The sequence below is a fragment of the Camellia sinensis genome, chromosome 9 (assembly GCF_055761805.1).
Source record: "Camellia sinensis isolate YWXY chromosome 9, ASM5576180v1, whole genome shotgun sequence".
Taxonomy (NCBI): Eukaryota; Viridiplantae; Streptophyta; class Magnoliopsida; order Ericales; family Theaceae; genus Camellia; species Camellia sinensis.
In genome coordinates, this window is record NC_138969.1 from 24,092,891 (window position 1) to 24,115,012 (window position 22,122).

The 22,122-nt window shown below is 33.7% G+C and overlaps 2 non-coding genes across 4 annotated transcripts; both read right to left on the reverse strand.

Annotated features, from left to right (window-relative positions):
* Positions 1–11,400: 11,400 nt before the first annotated feature.
* Positions 11,401–20,422, reverse strand: LOC114314581 (phospholipase A1-Igamma1, chloroplastic). The gene is made up of 6 exons (XR_014341246.1): positions 20,309–20,422; positions 19,870–19,878; positions 19,678–19,781; positions 19,084–19,141; positions 18,611–18,683; positions 11,401–12,232 (listed from the first exon to the last, which is right to left on the reverse strand). It is a non-coding gene; the product is annotated as a phospholipase A1-Igamma1, chloroplastic (transcript).
* On the reverse strand, positions 12,958–18,093 carry LOC114291738 (uncharacterized). Of its 3 annotated transcripts, none has more exons than XR_014339450.1 (7): positions 17,537–18,093; positions 16,452–16,573; positions 15,529–15,576; positions 15,236–15,327; positions 15,068–15,105; positions 14,033–14,101; positions 12,958–13,253 (listed from the first exon to the last, which is right to left on the reverse strand). It is a non-coding gene; the product is annotated as an uncharacterized LOC114291738 (transcript). The 3 variants fall into 3 exon arrangements; XR_014339451.1 differs by lacking the exon at positions 15,068–15,105 and adding an exon at positions 14,508–14,602 and having other exon boundaries at positions 15,511–15,576; XR_014339449.1 differs by having other exon boundaries at positions 15,511–15,576.
* Positions 20,423–22,122: the final 1,700 nt, after the last annotated feature.

The following is a 22,122-nucleotide window of genomic DNA, read 5'->3' on the forward strand; positions in this document are numbered from 1 at the left end:
TTAATTTGATTTTCAATGTTTGTCTAATTGATCTTGTCAACCAGTTAAAGCATATAAAGAATAACTTTCATAAAATTAATTTCTCTGCATATAATTTTTGGAAGAGCGATAAACAACTGAAGTATTTTAAGTATCTTTTTATTTGGCATGGACGATGACAGATCTCTAATATGAACTCGAGGACGAGTTCTTTCAAAGAAGATGAGCCTGATATGGGACAAGATTTTAAGAATTTTTATATTTTTAGTTTTAATATTTTTGATATATTATTTTATTAGGATTGTTGTAATTTAGTATAAATATTTTAGAATTATTAGGTTTCTTAATTTGTTTTGATTTTGTTTTTCTAATTTCTTAGGTTTCTTGTTTTCCAAGAATTAGATTAGTTTATTGTTTCCTAATTTGAATTTTCTTGGTGTCCAAGAATACTTGATCTCTAAGGTTTACATTATTATAAATAACTATGTAAGCCTCATGGCAAAGACAACTTTTATTCAATTATTATTCAATAATATTAAGACATTTTCTCTTCCTTGTAGATTCAAAGTTCTATTTTTCTTGTGGATGCAAGTGCCCCTTTGTCTACTAGAACGATATCTAGTCTCCGTGTATTTCGCTGTGTCGGTAGTTCTAGAGCTGTAGTTCTCACGATAGTGGTGGTGGTGGTGTGATTTTTGTGAAGGTAGTGATAGTAGTGATAAGGTAGTGGTTGTGGCGGCGAAGGCAATGGTGGAAGTGGTGGTAGTAAAGTAATGGTTCTAGCGATAGTGATGGTGGTTTAATGGTTGTAGAAGTAGTAGTTGTGGTTGTGGCAGTAGTGATTATGGTGGTGGTAGTGATAGTAGTAACAACGACGATAATAGTGGTTGTAGTTGGGGCGGCAGTGATGGTGGCTGTGATGGTGGTAGTAGTTGTGGTTGTAATTAAGGTAGCGAGAGTGATAATGGTAGTGACGGTGGTGATATGGTTGTAGTTGTCGTAGTTTTGGCAACATTAATGGTGGTGGTAATAGTAGCGGCAGTGGTGATGGTGTTGTTCGTGGTGGCGGTGGTTGTTGGTGTAATGAGCTCTACTACTCATATCTATAATCAGTACAACAATGACACCAAAAACGGTAAACAAAATATGGTAGATAAACATGGTTATCATAGAATTATTGATTTGGAAAACACTAGTCTAAGAGTATAGTTGGATCCTGAATTTGTGAAGAGAATAGTGACTAGAAAGGAAAAGAGAAGTGAAAATGGATGAAACAAAAACTATATATATTTTTTTTAATCAAATCCCTTCCCGAATCCGATTACAAATTTTGATTGTTTTAAAAATGACTCTAAAATTTAATGTGGGTTCGATACAATACAATTACATTTTTGGTTGCCTTACAAAAATAATAAGAAAATGGATTTTTTTTTTTTATCCATAAAAGTTGATGAAGTATAGTAATTAGGAAAATTTAAAAAATAATAATAAAAAAAAAAAACACTCAGGATTTGAGCCTTGTAACAATATAAACCCTGAATTTTTAATTTTGTCAATTTAAACTCTAAACTTTGAATTTTTTTTTTTTTTCAATCTAAGCTATCCGTCTATTTTTATTAAATAAAACTACCAGAAAAAGTGTATTCTAGTCATTAATCCCAATGAAAACGGATATATTAGACATTTTCATACACATACATTGAGTTTAATAACTAAAATATATATTTTTCGACAAGTTAGTTAACGAAAATATGAGAATGATTTAGATGGAAAACAAATTAAAAGTTTAAAGTTTAAATTAACAAAATTAAAAACTCATGATTTATTTTGTTATAAAGGTCAAACTCTGGGTTTTTTTTTTTTTTTTTTTTTTTTTTTTGTAATTTCCCCAAGTAATTATCATCCTTTATTTTAACAAATTCAAGGGGTTGTTTGGGATGACCTAAATAAGTGCACTTTTTATCTTTTTACGAAAAGATGTGCAGAAAAGTAAAGAGGTGATGTGATAGAAAAAAAATAAAAAGATCAAAAGATGGATTATTTCCCATATGCCAAACTTTGCCTAAATGAAAGGATTACCAAAATTTTGCCCTATCCAAGTGTGCAAACTACATGATGCCTGCCCATTTGAAAAGTAGCTTTATTTTTGCAGGTGAAATTCCACATGAACTGGGTAGCCTACGTAGTTTGAAACTGCTTGCTCTATTTTTGAATAAATTGACGGGAAACATTCCAAAAGAAATCGGCAACTGTAGCTTGCTCTCAGAAGTTTATCTTGACTTTAATAACTTGACAGGTAACCCATCTATCTCTCAAACTTTTGTTGGTGACTTTGGGAAGGGAAGGGAACCGAAAGGGACACTACTGGTCTTAATCACACTACACATTCCTTTTTCTTTTTCTTTTTTTTTTTTTTTGCGAGAGTAACTTGATCTATGGACAAGATTTTTCAAGAACTTTGCTTTCTTCAAATTGTAAGAATTAAAGTTGTGTTGGTTATTATAGCAAAGCAGTACATCAATCATCTGATATGCATGATTAAACAACTTATTGGACAAAGCATATATGTGTGGGAGATAAAATATAACCAGTCTTTCAAACATCAATGACACAGGATCAATGAATATTTTAGAAAGAATTAGAGCTTGTTTGGTTGGTCCCATTCTGGTTGTAATTTTGGATCTTTTAGGACTCTAATCTTATCAAAGTAGGGCTTTATCTTCATTTTATTATCCAAATATCTAAAAACACAACAACAATAATAAAGCAAAATAAATAAACAAGTAATGAATAAAACAAGAAAATAGAAAATTACACCAGTAATCTCTATATTTTGCCTATTATATTATTTTAATCTCTGTACTTTCAATTGGCTTAATGAAAGGCACACTGAAATTCTCAACCCCCAAGGCAGACATATATTTAATTTAACACCAAAATGCTCAATCCTTAAATTAATACAACCAACAATGTTACGTATCTAAAAAGAGTTCAAAATTTGAAACATATAGATGAATTTATCCTGGGTGTGGCCCAAAATCACCATACCTTCAAAATTTGGACATTTTCTTAGTATTTTTTTTGGATACATAATAGAACTATTACAAATTAGTTGGAAACAGAAATTCAAATTGAATCCATGAAAAACCTCATATTCTTGTATTTTTACTGACACCCACTTGGCCAGAATGCAAGAATTTGTGCAGCAATCAAATAATCCACCATTTCAACGGTTGGAAATGGTAGAAAAATTCTGGGTAAAACCAGAATTTTTTTTCAAGTTTGGTCTATTTTTTAGGTGGATCCTGAGCGTCGATTTACTCGGGTCAAAGTGGTAACGCGTTCTATGCCGCGTTGTGATTCACGTGGTATATTTGGTTGCTCAAAACCATTACCGAGTGAATGGGAAATTGAAGCCAAAGTGTGCTCCATGGAAATGGAGTTTTGGTGGAAATTCCTTAAGGTTGTTAATTGGCTTGTCCCACATTGATTTGGTGGGAAGTTTTGAAAGGGTTTATAAGGCTTGGGTTAGATACTTGGGGTGTGCCCCAAAGGGGTACCCAAGTGTTTTAGAGGGAGAGGTTATGGGCAAAATGGGCTAGACCCATTGGACTCAAAAATCACCACACACGCGGGTGTGTGGTTGGGTTGGGCTTGTTTGGCCCGATATTAATCTTTTTGGGTCAAAAACATTTGAATTTTATTTTATTTTTATTAAAATAAAATTCAAAATTCAAATTAAACTGGTTTGGATTTACTATTCATCCAAACAGGGCCATTCCCGTTTTCAAACAGAATTAAACTGGTTTGGATTTACTGTTCATCCAAACAGAGCCTTTCTCGTTTTTTATCTGTTTGAATTATTAACCCAAACTAACAGGTTTCATACCTGTTCAATTTAAAACCAAGAGCCACCTTTACATCTATAAAGAGACTAGCCTCCCATTTGGATTTCACTCCAATTTTCGTACTCCATCCTTTGCTTTAAATCTTTGCATTTTGCTGCATTTTATCTCTGAAAGAAAGAGTGTAAACACTTTGTGTGTTCGACGAACGATTAAATTGTAGTGGTGCTTTTATTCGTTGATAAGATCATTTTATCCTGGGAGATAGACGTCCAAATTCTGATAGCACCGTGGAGAGGACGAATCTGTCTTAAGGACACAGTGTTAAACACTGGACTTGATCAGAAAAGTTATTCAAATAAATTAACCAAGTAAGTTGTTTAATTTTATTCTGTTTTTATTTGTTTATTTAATCAGATTTTATTTTTGTTTTTGTAATAAAATAAAATCTGTGGTTTTATTTATTTATTTATTATTTCGAGTTTGATTTTTGTAATCAAACAAATTCTCTCATTTTCTTTATCTCTTTTTATTCTTGTTGTTGTTTTGTACACAACAGAATTTAACTTAATTAAATACAGTGAAGATTGTCCTACATCAACAACCACATAAGGTAACAGAAAATTCTTATTCTAAAACTACCAAAAACGTTCAGAGACGAAAAGCAGTAGAATCACAACATGTTTCGGCCAGAAATGTGACCAGTGGTCAGTGGAGCTATTTAAACTTACAACCAACCAAGCTAAATCTAGATTGCACGGAAATGTTCAATTCAGAAAGCCAGAATAACAAACAATACCAAAAAAGAATATGTAGAAAACGGATTAGATACAAATTAGGAAAGAAAACATCAAAACCTTGTATTGGATGACAGGTGGGCCGGTTGGAGTTCTCCGGCATTAAAAAATAAAAAAACAGCATCCCTTCCAGGGGCGACTTCACATAGAGAGTTGTGGTGTCAATTGATCCCACTAGGTTTTGAAAAAAAATAATTTATTATTTCTATTTTATAGTAAAATTGACCCCGTTGATTTATAAAAATTGAACCCATTGCAAATAGTCAAAAGCAAAATTTTAGAATCTTCAATCACTTGCTTATGAAATTAGCATTTTTTTTTTAAAGTATAAATCATCTTTGTCCTATTATCTCCTGTGCATCTATTTCAAAACTCTTTCTCACCACAATGATGGAAAGATTAATCGTGTGATAGAGAGAATGCTTAGAACAAGATGATGGAGGAAATTGAATACGAAAGATCTATCTCATTACTTTTACCAATAAGGACTAAAATGGTGGAAAGAGTCTTTTTAGTAATGAAATTCGTAAAGATTTGATTGTTCAATCGAATAGAAGATTAATGGATGACTAATGTTTCATCACATACATTGAAATATGAGGTATTTGGTAACATTATAATGTGATAATTATGCAATGATTTCAAAATGCAAAAACTTGTCAAAAGGTGTATACCATTTGCACTCTGTTACGTAATTTTTTGGTATATGTTATGTATTTTTGTAGTAAATGTTACTCATTTTTTTTGGTAGAGTTACGATAGTTTGGGATTCAGAAATAAAGTTATATATTTTGTGGTAAAATCATGCATATTTGTAGTAATGTTACAAAATTTTTTATCCAAACATTTTCTAACAAAAAACTGTGCAAGATTATCACAAAAATTCATAACATTATTACAAAATGTGTAATTTCATTTCTCAACAACAAATTGTCATAATTTTACCCCCAAAAAATGCGTAACATATACAACAAAAATGAGTATCCTAAAGTTTATGTATTTGTATGTTTCTTTTTTCTTTTTTGTAAAAATATTAGTTTTTATTTATGATTTAAATAAATTTAAATTGTCTTTGTTAAATTATTAAAAATGGATATTCATAAGAGTAAATCTTTTTCAATTTTTTTTGGGATAATTACAAAAAAAAAAAAAAAAAAGAACTCAAGGATTTGACCATTGTAAATAAACACTGAGTTTTCAGTTTTGTCAATTTAAACCCTAATAATTTAATTTTGTTTTCAATTTAAATCATTTACCTATTTTCGTTAACTAAAATTAACGAACAAATAATATTTTAGTTATTAAATTCAATATCGGTATACATAAGATGTCTACAATACCCAATTTTATTAAGTTTAATGACTAAAATACTCATTTTTCAGTCAATTTTACTTTATAGAAATAGGCAAATGGTCAGATATTTAAATTGATAAGTAAACAATCAGGGTTTGTTTCGTTACAATGGTCAAACTTTAGGGGTTTTTTTTTTTTGTAATGCTTCCCTTTTTTTTGTGTATAATTTGCGGAAATATATTGACCCCAATAAACAAAAATTCAATAGCCGCCACTGATCCCTTTATATATTTACAAGAACTAAATTAAATCCAGCAAAGCTAGTTGCACATCCACATCATAAAGACAAGATTTTTGGCAAATTTTAAAGAACAACACCGACGACACTCTGGATTAGTTTTTTAATTGTATTCCCAGCAAAACTTTCTACAAGCTAAATTGTTGTTTAAATTTTTCCAGGTTCAATACCGGAGGAGTTTGGTAAGCTTCAAAAAATGGAGACTCTATATCTCCAAAACAATAACTTAATGGGCTCCATCCCTTCAACAATCTTCAATATCTCAACATTACAAGAAGTTGCATTAATGCAAAATCAGCTTTCAGGTAAACTTCCATCAAGTACAGGTGTTTCGCTGCCCAACCTTAAAAAACTTTTTCTTGGAGAAAATGAACTCAGTGGAATTGTTCCCGACTCCATCTCAAATGCTTCTAAACTCGTTAAATTAGGTCTTTCCGATAACAAGTTTAATGGTTCAATTCCAAGCTTACTCGGCAACTTAAGACTCCTTGAGTATCTCGACCTACAAGGAAACAACTTCACTTGTGAATCTTCCTCTTCTGAATTGAGCTTCCTCAATTCCTTGACAAGTATCAGACGTTTAAGAAAATTGTGGATTGCCTTCAATCCTCTAAATGGCATTCTTCCAACTTCTATTGGGAATCTCTCAAATTCTCTGGAAATTATTGATGCTAGTTATTGTGAAATCAGAGGCAGCATTCCTAGTGAAATTGCAAACTTAAGCAATTTAATTTCCTTAGTTATGGATGGCAATGAGTTGACAGGACTCATTCCGACCACAATCAAAAGTTTAAAGAAGCTTCAAGTACTAAATCTTTATGACAACCGAATACAAGGATTCATACCTGTTAATCTATGCTATTTAAAGAACCTGGGTGACTTACAATTGGGAAAAAATAACCTTTCTGGATTGATACCAGCATGCTTAGGGAATATTACTTCTCTAAGATATTTGGATCTAGATTCAAACAAATTAATTTCAAGCATACCCACAAGTTTGTGGAGTCTCAAGGATCTATTGAAACTTAACTTATCCTCGAATTATTTAAGTGGATATTTGCCACTAGAACTTGGCAATTTAAAGGTTGCAATTCGCATTGATCTATCGATGAACCAATTTTCAGGACAAATTCCAAACACCATTGGAGGTCTACAAGGTGTGATGAATCTTTCTTTGGCACATAATAGATTACAGGGACCAATTCCTCAGTCAATTGGTAGTTTGGTAGACTTGGAATTTTGTGATCTATCTCATAACAATCTATCTGGTGTAATTCCCATGTCGTTAGAGGAACTTTTACAACTAAGGTACTTCAATGTATCTTTCAATAGATTAAGAGGAGAAATTCCAAGTAGAGGGTCTTTCGCAAACTTCACATATCAATCTTTCATGTCGAATGAAGCATTGTGTGGTGCTCCTCGGTTGCAAGTCCCACCATGCCATGCAGACTCTCATCGTCAATCGAGGATAAAACAAATGCTGCTAATTGTATACTTTTTGTTGCCGATTGCATCCGTATTGCTTGCCATAACCTTTGTATTTGCGTTTATAAGATGCCGCCAAAGACGAAATCAAAATCCAATTCAAACTGATTTGCTACCTGCAAGAATAAGACATGGAAGAATTACATTCCATGAACTTTCACGAGCAACCGATATGTTTAGTGAAAGCAACTTGCTTGGTGCAGGGAGTTTTAGTTCTGTTTATAAAGGAATGTTTCCTGGCAAGATGATTTTTGCTATAAAGGTGTTCAAATTGGAACTAGATGGCGCGTTCAAAAGTTTTGAAACAGAATGTGAAATATTGCGCAACATTCGCCACCGAAATCTCACCAAAGTCATTAGCAGTTGCTCAACCCTTGATTTTAAAGCCCTTGTACTTGAGTACATGCCTAATGGCACTCTGGAAAAATGGTTGTATTCTCACAACTATTTCTTAGATATGCTGCAAAGGATGGACATAATGATAGATGTGGCCTGCGCCTTTGAGTATCTTCACCATGGTTATTCAGTGCCCGTGGCTCATTGTGATTTGAAACCAAGCAATGTGTTACTAGATGATGATATGGTTGCACATGTGAGTGATTTCGGCATTGCAAAGTTGTTAGGCGTGGGGGAGAGCATTGCACAAACAAGGACAATAGCAACATTTGGATATATTGCACCAGGTGATGCTTCTATCTTACAATTCCTTTTCATGTCTATGCTTTCATTATTTTTAATTCCTCTATTTGTTTCGACAAAAAATGTACTTCCTTTTTTTTCCAGATAGAAAATACTTTCTTGTGTTTGATTGCGACCTTGAAACTAATGTTTTAGTGATGGTGTTAGTGGAGGTGGTAGGGTGATATGGTGGTAGCGGTGGTAATGGAAGTGTGCTGCAACTGAAAATACTTTATTTTGCAAAACATTTTTTTGCTCAAATAACATTATTTTTTGTTGACTAGGAAAATGTTTGTATTGTCTTTCGTGTTCCATCATACCAAACGCCAGAAAATGCATAAAACATTTTCAGTGGACACAAGCAGAGGGTTAAGTTTCAATTTAAGTTTATGATAAATTATTTTACTTTTCTCACCATGTTACTTCTCATGAATGTAATGTAGAGTATGGACTAGCAGGATTAGTCTCGACAAAATGTGATGTTTACAGTTATGGCATCATGTTGATGGAAACATTTACAAGAACAAAGCCCACTGATGCAAGATTTGATGGAGGTTTGAGTTTGAAGTGTTGGGTGGTTGACGCATTGCCTAATGCAATAGTTCAAGTTCTAGATGCCAACTTGCTTAGGCAAGACATTGAACACAACAATGCAAAGGTGCAATGTGTGTCATCTCTTATGCAATTGGCTTTGAATTGCTCTGAAGACTCACCTGAGGAGAGGATGATCATGAAGGATGTCCTAGTATCAATCAAGAAGATCAGACTTCGGTATGTTGAAAATTGTAAATAAACTCGAGAAGAAATAATTTCTTCCACATTATTATGTTTGTGATTTTCGAAATTAATAAGTGCATCCTTGGATGTTGATTTAACTTTAATGTTATTTATATATATAGTCCTAAATCTTAAATCAAATTTTTGGGCTTGCTTTATTGATATCATAATCATAGTTAATTTAGTTTTGAAATATAAGTTAGATTAACCATTAAGCTTGACTTTGTGAATCCATAGACTTGGTTATTGGTTTTGGTCCTTAATTTTTTTTCCTGGATATAGTTGCATTTCGGTGCATTTTGCTATAGGTTCTTGCACATTAGAACCAGAACAGAATTTACCGAATATATAAATAATTTATAAATAGAAAATTCATAAAAAAAAACTGGGTTAGCAGCAACACCCACTCTTTGGAAGGCTTTGATTGTTTCTGATGCTATTGCTCTGGCTGATACAGATCAAGGGCTGCTGATTCTGTTTTTGCTCTGCTCTTTGGGGTGCTATCTTTGTATTTATTTTATTTTATTTCGGTTGGTTTATCACCAACTTAGCTGTAGTGCTAGCATATAATTAGACTTATTTTTTCTGTGTCAACTTAGTTGGGGTGGATTTGCAATGCTTTGATGCTTTTGCACTCTCCTTTCTTTATTGATATTCATCTTTGTAAAACAATCATTGATTTTCATCAACAAAAAATTTTACTGATAAAAATAAAAAAAATTATAGTAATTAGAATTATATTTTATTTGTAATTTAAACGACATTTTCAAATTCAATCAATTTGACTAAAATCAAAATTTTAAGTTGACAAAATTAAAAAGGATAAACTACGTAGTCTCTAAAGTTTAACACCCTTTTTCATTTAAGTGTTTAACGTTTCGATTTTATCAAATTAAGTTCCTAAAATATTAAATTCAAATCAATTTAGTCTGGAAGATAATATAAAAAATAAAATATAAACTCAAAGGTTCTATTAATTACTATAAGGCCCTATTTTCTTATAGTCATAATTACGAAATCCCTTTTTATTATTAAAGCATTGTGTTTAGAATTGATATCGAAATTTGGTTTCTCAATCTTGCCGATATTAATATATAAGAATTAGATATATTGAAGAAATTGAATCAAATAATTTAAATAACAGTAGTACTGCTTTACAAATAATAATCGAACAAGATAATATAATCAGGTCATTAAAAAAACTCAACGAAAACCTTAAAAAATCAACTAGAAATTATTTATGAAGTACAACATCTATTATTAGATAAAGGTAAGCAATTAACTATTAGGCTTTGTTTGATTAGAAAGAAATAAATGATGAAAAGTGAAAATGGTAGAAAGTGAAGTAAAAGAAAAGAAAAAGAAAAAGAAATATATTTTCTTATATGAATTTAATTAGGATGAAAATATTGCAAGAAAATAAGAATTTTAATTATAAGTAACTACTTTTATAACAAATTTAAACTTTCTTGCATTTTTCTATGTTTTTTTACAAGAAAATAAAAACTTAGTTACCATGTTGTTATAAGTTGTACAAGAAAATTAACTGTCTTATAACTTACCACTTTCATACTAAACAAACTTGGGGGGGGGGGAGGGATTCCATTCCTTCACTCTCTACCATTTTTATCCTAATCAAAATGAGCCTTATAGAAAATAAACAAGAAAATACTATATATAATTATCTTTGTCTTTTTTTTTTATTTTAGATTTTGATCAGAAAAAGAATGAGCTTTATTGATGAAAAACCCTAAAACCTTTTATTAATTATCTTTATCTTTACAAGGGGAACTGGAACCTTTTGAATTAATACTACTATAAAAATCAAAAAATTGATCTAAATAATTATAGTCTAGAAGAATTAGAAAGGTGTTTTTATAATATAACAAAACCTAAGAGGCAAGAATACAAAAATAAAAACTGAAAGAGTCAAGATTATAAATAGTCAGAAACCAAAGAGAACAAAATAGAAAGTTTAAGGACGAAATTGAAAATGTTAAAATTTAAAAGGATCAAAGTGACAAAAACTACATACTTGAAGGACCATTGGAGTGATTCTTTTGACTTTTGACTTCTGGCCAACTGTCCCATTCTATTGTTTTATTGAATTAATAAAATAATATTTTACTTTTGCCAATCCAAAAAGAAAAAGACCATTGGAGTGGAGTATTTTATCCAATTAAAAATTTTGATGACCAAATCACAAGAAAGGCCTACAGATATATTTTATACTAAAAATATAAAAATATTAATTAAACTTCTTTTTCAAATTGAATAAGATTCTCATACAAAAGAAAATCTTAGATTCATTATAATTTTCCACACCTAACAAGGGTCCAAGTGCTTTGTAACTTTCCTCCATCTCATCAATTGCTTGGTCATGCACTTCTTCTCTAGTGGGTGAAGGTATATCTTCTGGATCCCTTCTAGGTTTAACCCACCTTCCATGATCATTGCATACTAATCCCTTGTTTTCCATTTGGTACCAACATGGATCCTAAGCTCATCCACTATCATGTCACATGCCTTGTTTACGAAGGCAACATCTCTTCTAGCATTTGAGCGAAACGTCGAGCTTGTACTCATGAATCCATCAACAAGATGAAGGTATGTTTCTAGCATATGAAACCCTAGCACATTGAACCTGCCACGCTTAAGATAAGGTGAAGAACGCACATCTAACTTCAATTCTGCTCCAACATGTGTGTATACCCAGTCTAGTGTACCAGTGAAATCATCAAACATTTGTAAACTTTCATTGAAAACAATCCCCGGCGTGCGAGGGACTAGGTTTTGCTTTACAACCACTCGCAGTGTTTTAACACCCATTTGATATATTTCGTCTCTGAAGGCGATGTTGCCAACTCTAGGTGCTCCAAATGATATGACATTAATGGGAAGGTTAGGGATAGAGGTTGCAGCCTCATAGGCATTGAGTAGAGCCAATGCACCTCCTAAGCTATGTCCAGTGATTGTGAGGCTCACTTGTTCACCTCTTGTCTTGTGAAATTTTACTAGTCTTTTCACTTCTTTCATGACTTGCTTTGAGGCACTTGACTTGTTATACCTAGTAGCATCCACTACAAGAATTAACACTTTTGGCAACAAAAAAATTGGTCGCTAAAAGTTAATTTTTGGTCGGCAAAAGTTATCCGCGACCAATTTTTTTGGTCGCTACTTTGGTCGCCAATTGAGGGTCGGCAAAAGTAATTCGCGACCAAAATTGTGGTTGGTCGGCAAAAGTTGGATTTCGCGACTAAATTTTTGGTCGCTAAATATTTAATTACCGCGACTAATTTATTTTGTCGCCAAAACACTTTGGTCGCGAAAAGTGATATTTTCCCGACCAAAAAGTTTGGTCTCCAATTGTGACATTCCGCGACCAAAAATTTTGGTCGCCAATCGTGACATTCCGCGACAAAAAAATTTTCGTCACCAATCGTGACATTCCGCAACCAAAAAGTTTGGTCGTCAATTGTGACATTCCACAACCAAAAAAGGTTTTGGTCGCCATTTGTTACTTTTCGCGACCAAAACTTTTGGTCGGCAAAAGTGAGTTTCCATGACCAAGAGCTGTTTTGGTCGGCAATAGATGTATTTTTTGCGACCAAAACTCTTGGTCGGCAATTGTCATTTTTTGCGAAAAAATATAATTTATTTGTCGCGACTAATAAATTGGTCGCCAAAGCAGGAAAACAATACACCTGTAATTCCTAATAATTCATTCAATCCATAATAAACCTATAATTTTAAAGTATCATTCAAATTAACTGAATCATTAACATTCGACACAATACAACTATTCTAAGTTTTCATTCACAAGTCACATCCATCTAGCATAACAAATTGAAACAACACATAATTCAGATTTACAGCATCAGGAAAATTGCTTAATCCATAATAAACCTAATAATTCAAAGTCAAAAGTTTTTTTTTTTTTTTTTTCTCAAGGCATCAAAGTAAATCGCTACAGATACAAACAAATAAAGTAAGTAATTTTTTTGGCATTAAGAATATGAAGAACTACTCACTTGAATAAGCTCGTTGGTATAATAGCAAAAACTATTATTGCAAACAGCGTAACCTTGTTTGTTGGGATTTCTGCAGTCAAAAAATAGGTGGATAAATGACAACATGAAAAAAATTAAATTAAATTAAAGCAACACTGTCGCATTATAACATTTTTAGTATGTTTCAGAAGCAAGTAGGACAGACCAGTATTACCAGAAAATGTTAATACCCCATACATTTTGGAACACACATTCCGAAACATGGTACCACTTTCATTCCAAATAAGTAAATTAATCGATCCAAAAATATTTTCCTAGTTATTTCCTTGAGCAAAATGAAATCAAATACGCTGAAAGAAAATCTAGAGAGGGGAGTTTTGGAAAGACAAAATGCAAGAGGCCATAATGCTCCTAGCTAGAAGCTTGTTTTTACATGATTAGTTTGCAAAATAATATAATATGTTCCATTAGATATCCACTTGTTAACAAAAAATTACTCCCATGTCTGTAAGTGCCTCAACAAATTTTAATATCGTGATTTATAGGAGGAGCCCATCTTTAACGTATCACATTTTAGAGCATGTAACAAACTATGTCCCGGTTTCCGTTTCTTGTCCTGGAATGATTCACATTCCAAGTAACTTTGGGACAAAACATATTTTAAGAGTAGAGTACACACATACAAAGTCAAAGATGATACTTCCTTCTATATAATGCCCACCTAAAAATATATCACACAGAACTGCTAAGGTAAATTTTAGTTGGCTAGGTAAGAGCAATAAACACAGGATCAACAACATAGGCACAAAAGAATTTGCTACAAGTTATTTGTGTCATACAAATCTGTTTCTACATATACATAGGTCATACCATTTATCAACGGAACCCAGCTCAGAAATGGCAGAGACTTTCCAAAAGGTTGAGCCCACCAATCAGCACCTGAAAAAGAATGGAATAATATTATTACAGTATAATACCGCCTAAAAAAAATAAAAAATAAAAATCAATGAATATGAGTTGCCAGCAGGTTGCCAGAGCTCGCCAAAAGGTTGCCGCCAGATAACCGGTGATAGCCACGATGGCCGGTGGTGAGGTGGTGGGGTAGTGAGGAGAGTGAACACTTTAAAGACAAGTGACTTTTTTTCATTTCCAAAAATTTTGGAATCAATTCCATTGTTTTTAAAAACAAAATCAATATACCAAACAAGTTTCTTTTTCCAGTTTCCAAAAAAATGAAAACATTACCATACGAGGCCTTAGGATTTATTAATTGGTTAATATATCAATATCTATAATGAATGCCTACAGTATGTAAAAGGGCCTTAAATATGGTAAAGGGCCATACCAAGTATAGCGGTAAAGAAATGGCACAAATATATTAGCATTAGACCCTCCATAGGCCCATTGATAACGGGCATAATAAGGGTATTGGTGAAATAACTACACAATGAAAGAGATATTGATAAAGTTGCTAACCAAACTCCAAATTATTAGTATAATCCGAAAAACCAATGGCAAAACAGAAATATAACTTCACATTGAAAACATGTAGAGATTATGATTTAAATAAATTAATAAATCTTATAAAAATAAACTGCATCAAAAGCATCTGAGATGTTAAAACTCTGATAAGGTTAACTCAAATATTAAAACTCTGAGATGTGCAAGTATCTAAACTTCGAAATAAATACATAAAACTCAACTCAACAAAATCTGCTCCCAACTATTTCTTTCGGCAGTTGTCTGTCCTGGGCCATAACTCTCATAAGAAATTAATAAACAGATAAATATAGTTAAGCAGCAATACAACATAGAACATTGCCAGGCCAACAGGAATCTTAGACAAGTTAGCAGCCAGAAAAGTGTTCAGATTGCGTATGAATCAATTACGGATAGCTTACATACCACATGTAAATCAGACCTGAAGTGGCACACATAAGCAGCTGCACATTTTGACAAACTAAAATAAATACAAAGACAACAATTTGGTGTCCAAACTCTCACACTTAACTATATCCACTGCACAATGAATAGACTATTTAGTTCATTTGGGTCATAGTTTTAAAAAATTACCCATGTGTGGAAGTTCTTGCCAAATGATTCCATCTCAACTTTAATAACTCAGAAGGTTGTGACTGAATAACCAATATACATGATGGGGAACACTGCAAAAGGAAAAAATGGGGGAGGAGAGGGACACTACAACCAGTCACAAAATATCAAGCTCCGTGTGCATAACTTGAGGATTTTATCATACAGAAAGTAACACTGAAGGCACATATGTCAAAATTAAATCGATACAGAAAGGGACTAAAGTTAGAGAAACAATGAAGAACTAGAGAACTTACCCGTTATTATTCCTTTACCTCCTCTATAATATGAACTAGTTAGTGTTCTGAATCTTTCATGTCCAGCTGCACCATGATAAATAAAAAATCTTAACCAAACAAACCTTTTTTAGCAGTTAAAGACAGTATCGAACATTGACAAATCCAACTCTTGCATTGAGCATTAACCTCAAAAAGTGAACCAAAGCAGGGAACTTTCCCATCCTAACAAACACTCCATTTTCCTGCCCTATTAATTTTATAAGTTTTTAGCTGCATGGAGCAACATAATAATAAACAGTTCTATACTCTCTGTTTGCTTCCACTCTCTTCATTTCCCCTCTCTTTTACCCTTAGAGACAAGAATTTTATTAGAGAACAAAATGATAGTACGCTGGAATTTGGGCCTCCCTCTAGGCACAGTTACATAAGTCCTTACAATTTCACATATGTTTCTCTGCACACATTTAATAAACCTAAGGCTGCATTACATTTCCATCCTAACCACAGAATTTACTTCTTGGCACCAAACTCAAGATATTTTGCTATTTTAGGCATCCCAATAACTATCTTTGCAACAAGGATTCATAATTTTGAATAATACAATTTATGTTTCTAGTTTGTTTAACTTCTTTTTTTTTTTTTCTAATTTAATCGTAGAATAATCTAGTCTCTTTCTTAATTCTGCATTGCAATACTTTATCCTACAAGGACCAACAGATTGTAATGAAGTAGGAAGTAGGATGATCTAATAATATCTATATACATTTCCCACATGCTTCCCAATCTTCCTACTAGTCAAGCCCAAGGGGTCATATCACATGCACAATAGTAATTTGGAAACCACACATTATGCATACTCACAAAAGTTCCTGGTATTAAGCATAAAAAACATTAAGGGTATGAAAGGGGAAATTCTAGGATTTTAAAAGAAAACAGAACATAGAGGAAAAGAGGGCCACAAGAGAGCGGAAGAAGAACAAAGGCAGCAACAACCAGGAAGAAGCAGCATCATGGTTCTTCCATCCTTCCACCATCTCTCCAAATAAGACATCTCCTCCCATATAAATTTGCAGCGAGGATCCTGCAAATCCAAGTTCAAAGAATGTTAATTAGTATAGCATTCAACATTAATAACTTTTTGCCATAGACTAGGCAAAGATAATATCAATAAACTAGCAATCCAACCCCAATTAAGTTCAAGGCAATTGACACACACCATAATTGAGAGAGAGAGAGAGAGAGAGAAAACCTGTTAGTGAGCGTTTCACTTCTTAGGTTCATTAGTAGTTTTCAAAGCCAACAAGTATGCATATTTTCTCATCCAATAAACTAAATGCTTGAGTACCCAAAAAATCATTTGTTAAACTACTAGATTGAACATTCTTGAGAGAGAGAGCATTTGGTAACGGAAACCTGCTAATGAGCCTCTCACTTTTTAGTTCCATTAGTAGTTTTCAAAGCCAACAAGTTTGCATATATTTTCTCATCCAATAAACTAAATGCCTGAGTATCTAAAAAATCATTTGTGAAATTACTCTACTATATATTACAGACTTTTTTTTCATCACTTACATCCAATTCACTTGGTCCAATAATTGATGAAATATATAACTTGTCAAAATTCAACCAAAAATGTGAATTTGTGTGGAAGTATCTTATTCCGTAATGAAGACCATTAGATTCTTTTGCATGAAGTATAATTTTTTTCTCAGTAAGTTTACCGGCACTATAGTTAAGCTAGATCGAAAGCAGAATCATTGTTCATCAATAATCAAGATCAGTAAAACCCAACAAAATTAAGATCAAGCAACTACTGCTAACTAATTAAACTCTCAGTTCACAAACAGAACCCAACTGAATTCAGATCAATAAAGAACATTTCAAACCCAAAATTAAACCCAGATCACCTTTGAAATCAGTAAAACCCAACAAAATTTAGATCAAGCAACTAGTACTAACTAATTAAACTCAGTTTACAAACAGAACCCAACTGAATTCAGATCAAGGAACAACATTTCAAACCCCAAAATTAAACCCAGATCACCTTCGAAAGAGCCTCGACGATGGTATCAAGAATATGCCTCGACTGTCGATCATAATACTCCTCAACAGTGAGCTTCCAACCCGGGTCATTATGCGAATGAGGGACCACAAAAACCTTCAAGGTCTCCGAATCCCACTCGTTCCCTTCGTATCTCACCCTCCAACCCTGCTTCCACGGCCCAGAAATGAGGAGTCCATTAGACAGAGGGCGATGTCGATGGCGATGTGCGACAGGCAATGTCCACAAAAACCATCAGGCTTTAATTTTTTTTCTGTCGAGCACCAAATGGGCAATGTCAGATGGGACGATTTCTTCTTCGGAGAGGCGGGTTTCGAGGGTGTCTTGCCATTGATTGTGGTGGTGGGTTTTGAGGATGTCACAGAGTTCGTTGACGAGTTGCTTGATGTGGGGTTTGAAAGAGAAGGAAGGGGAAGAACTGGGTTTGGGGTTGTGACGAGGTTTGATGCGGGAGAGAAGGGTTTTCGACGTAAGAGAGAAAATGAGGTTTGGGAGTCATCTGCTACTTCGAAAGTCTTGTTCCTTTCATTGTTCCACACAAGTTGCAACAGTAGTACATGGATACAACTAATGAGTGCCACGGTGGTTCAAATTTCATTTCTCCTCGCCATCTTTCAAATTTCCCCCCAAACTTTTGGCGACCAAAAGATTAAATTAGTCGCAAAAATAGGTTCTTTCGCCGACAAATTTTTTTGGTCGCCAAATCTTAATCAACGGCGACTAAAATATTAGTCGCTAAAAGTACTAATTTGGCGACTAATTTTTTTTGGTTGCTGAAAATAAGTTTTTCGTGACCAAATTTTTGGTCGCCAAAAAATATGTGACCTTCCGCGACCAAATTTGTAATTGGTCGACAAAAGTATACCACTTTCTGCGACCAACATATTTTTTGGTTGCCAAAATATAACCTTCTGCGACCAATAATATTTGGTCGCCAAAAATAACGATCATTCGCGACTAATTAATATTTGGTCGCCAAATGTCATTTTTTTGCGACCAAAATTTTTTTGGTCGGCAAAAGTGGTCGCAAAATGTGTAAATTCTTGTAGTGATCACTTTTAGATGTGTAAATGCTTAGAAACCCATATTCCACTTTAGCTTCCCCTTCCCCTATTGGCTCTAACTTCCTCTAGAGATCCTCGTACCCCTATTATTTTATAAATGACACAATGTATCAAATACAATCAAGTTTTATGAAATAAATTAATGATACATATTATTTTCCATGTATAACATATAAAATCAAATGCATCATTTTGTGTGGTGGATTTTACTTAATAATAGGGGTAAACATACATCATGTTAAAATATACATCAATGACTAGAGCAACCCCAATTGGCCATAGAATATAAAAATAAATAATAAAAAGTAAAGCTAAAGATCAAAGTGTGGACATCATAAACTCCCTCCTCACAAACTTTATATTAATAAAATATAATTAAATTTCTCAGCCATTTACTTCATTTCACCCTAAAGTGACGTGCTCTCCTCCAAAAAGTCCAGACCCTGAAAAATCAAGGGTGAATACAGTAATATTTGAAGGCAAAAGTATTATAGCAGCTTCACTCCCATCAGCCCTGCACCCACTGGTGTAAAATCAAGACAAAAGAAGTTAGTTAAAAAAAAAATTAGAGGAATTTTTTTTTTTTTGTAAAAGCTAATTCAATTATATACCAGGCTAATGTTCATAAGATCTAAATATTAAGGAAAAAATAGCCTTGATCATGTCATCATTGAGAAAAAAATAAAATAAAATAGATGATGGGCATTTGCAATCACTTGCCTGTTTCTTAGTTCGAACCAAGGTCAAAAGCCTGCCTTTTCAAACTGAGTTTCTTAACAAGACAAGTTCAAACACGATATAGTTTTTCTGGCATAATAAATAATGCCATTTCAGACCTTGGTTCCTTAGTGAGTGCCCATATGGTTAGATGCATTTCTTCTTGTGAGAACAAGAAGTTTTCTACCAAGTGAGGACCTTTAGTTCTTTTTGGAACTACCACAATTTGATTCTCACAGTACAATGTTTTGAAATTTTACAATATCGGTAAAGTGCAATGTAATTAGCAAGCTCTTAAAACATGACACCACAATTTCTATTCAGCCAAATTTATTTGCTAACCTGTTGCCATGGCAGTAAATTACACAAGGCATAGCCTTTCCTTCTGGAAGAAAAATAGGCATGTAAAGACTACATTGAAGAACATCTCCTCGACTGTTTACAACCTGCAGAACGCAAATAAGGCCAAAAGTTAGTTAGGAACTCCAAGATTCTGAACATGAAATAAATCATAACACAATTAAGGATGACTACCACTATAGTCTGCAAACAAAAAAGAAAAAAGGAATAGTGATATGATTGTCCTCTAAAACTTAATTTTGTTTTTTGTTTGTTTTTCCTAAGAAATAATTATGAACAACCTTGATCACATATTACATATTCAACTAGAGAGGAACCAGTTCTATCATGACTTGTTTCACTATGATTTAAACCCTTTCCACAATAAAAACACATGCAACCTCAATACTTCTCGAATTAGCTGGAGTTCAAATTTTATGCTATGACTTGGTGTATAGTGCAATTTGCATGCCTCCACATTTGAAGCACCAACTACAGAGTGGCAAGAGAAAAATATTGGAGGACAAAAGCCAACAATATTCAATCTATATAGTGGCAAAAACCAAAAAAAGAGATGTTCATAGCTTAAAAGTTACAACAAGAGCTGAAACTTCATACAGAAGTTAGATCTTACCTCCACATCTTTCCACTCGTACCATTTCCCTTTCAGCATGAACTCTTGATCCAACAAATCATTTTTTGGGTTGTATTCAGCTTTGCAGATATCGTAGAGGTGACAAAGTAACATTTAACACTGCTCAAAGCTTCCATAAAATTGAATACACCTAGTCTTTTTGTAGTTCAGGATCGTTTATGAATCAGCAACATACATAGTAGTTGTTGAGGACATGAAATTCAAGTGGAGGAAAATCCCATGAAAAAAAGAAAGAAAGATATAGTTCGGGTGAATTCTATAGTGGTGGTTTAGTATAATATTGGGGTTTCAAGTGCTCAGCAGAAAGAGATTTCAAGTCCTTAATACCTCATTCTTCAAACGAATCTACCAGGTCAGAGAGAGGTTGAGAAATAGAGTCTTCATTTGACTGGCAAGGCAGTGGACATGGAAGAAGTCATTGGAACTGTAAGAGAGTGAGAGAGAGAGTGTGTAGTCACAACATCAAACCCACAAAAAAATCAAATAAACCCATAAAACTAAAATCCATAATTTCAATTCAAACACAATAAACCCATAATTTCATAAGAACAAAATCAAACCCACAAAACTAAAATTAAAACCCATTTTGGACATGAAGAATTAATTAATTTCGTACAAATCAAAAACTTCAACCAAGCCCATTTACGAAATCAACACAAAAAAATAAACCTAGATGAAGTGTGAGAGATGGGGAAATACGGGAAGAGAGGGAGAGAGAGAGAAATAGAGAGATGGCTCGAGAGGGAAAAGACCCAGATTAACAGAGAATGAGAAGACCGACAGCGACAGAGAGAGAGAGACAAAAACCTGTAATTTGCAGCAGTGGCGGTGATGATTTCCAGCGGTGGCAACCTGCGATAGTGGTGAGCGACGGTGGAGCCGGCGTCAGGTTTGGTGCTGAGTGGTCTGTGTGTGTGTGTGAAACAAAGGGGAGGGCGCCAATATTTACGCTTCCCTCCGAAACAAATTTCCTACCTTTAGCGACTAAATGTTTCTTTTGCCGGCAGAAACTAATTAATCAACGACTAAATTATTTAGTTAGCAAAGAGTTCCCAAAAAAATAACCCTTTTTTTTAGCGACTAAAATTTTTTGGTCGGCAAAAGGTAGCGTATGCCGACTAAAAGCAGAATTAGTAGCCTAAAATTTTGACAAACGCCGACTAAAAACTTTTAGTTAGGAATAACTATTATATGGCTACTAAAATACTTTTTGGTCGCATATTTTGAATATTTTTAGTGACTAAATTTTGTTTTAGTCACCAATAGCTATTATATGGCTACTAAAAAATTTTAGTAGCTAAAATTCACAACATTGCCTACCAATAAGAAAATTAGTCGCTAAAGGTCTGACTTTTGGTGAACAAAAATGTTTTAGTCGCCAAATGTGCATTTTGTTGTAGTGACTAAACCTTTATTAAAATTATGAATAAGTTTTTTTTTGTGATGAATAAAAAGTTCAGAAGTGATTGGTAGCTCGAATCTTCTTTCCCCGAATCCCCCCGAAAATCAAAACGACGTCGTTTCGTCGTTTTGATTTTTTTTTTTTTCCAGAAGAAGAAAATCAGAAGAAGGAAGAAGAAGAAGAAGAGAAGGAAGAAGAAAGAGGAGGAAGAAGAAGGACTGGAGGGGGCCAACAAAATCGGGCTGGAGGCGGAGGTGAAGGTGGGGGGCGGGGGCGGGGGCGGAGGCGGAGGCGGAGGCGGGGGCGGGGGCGGGGGCGGGGGTGAGGGGGCGGAGGCAGAGGTAGAGGCAGGGGGTGGAGGCGGAGGCACAGGCGGGGGCTACGAGGCAGA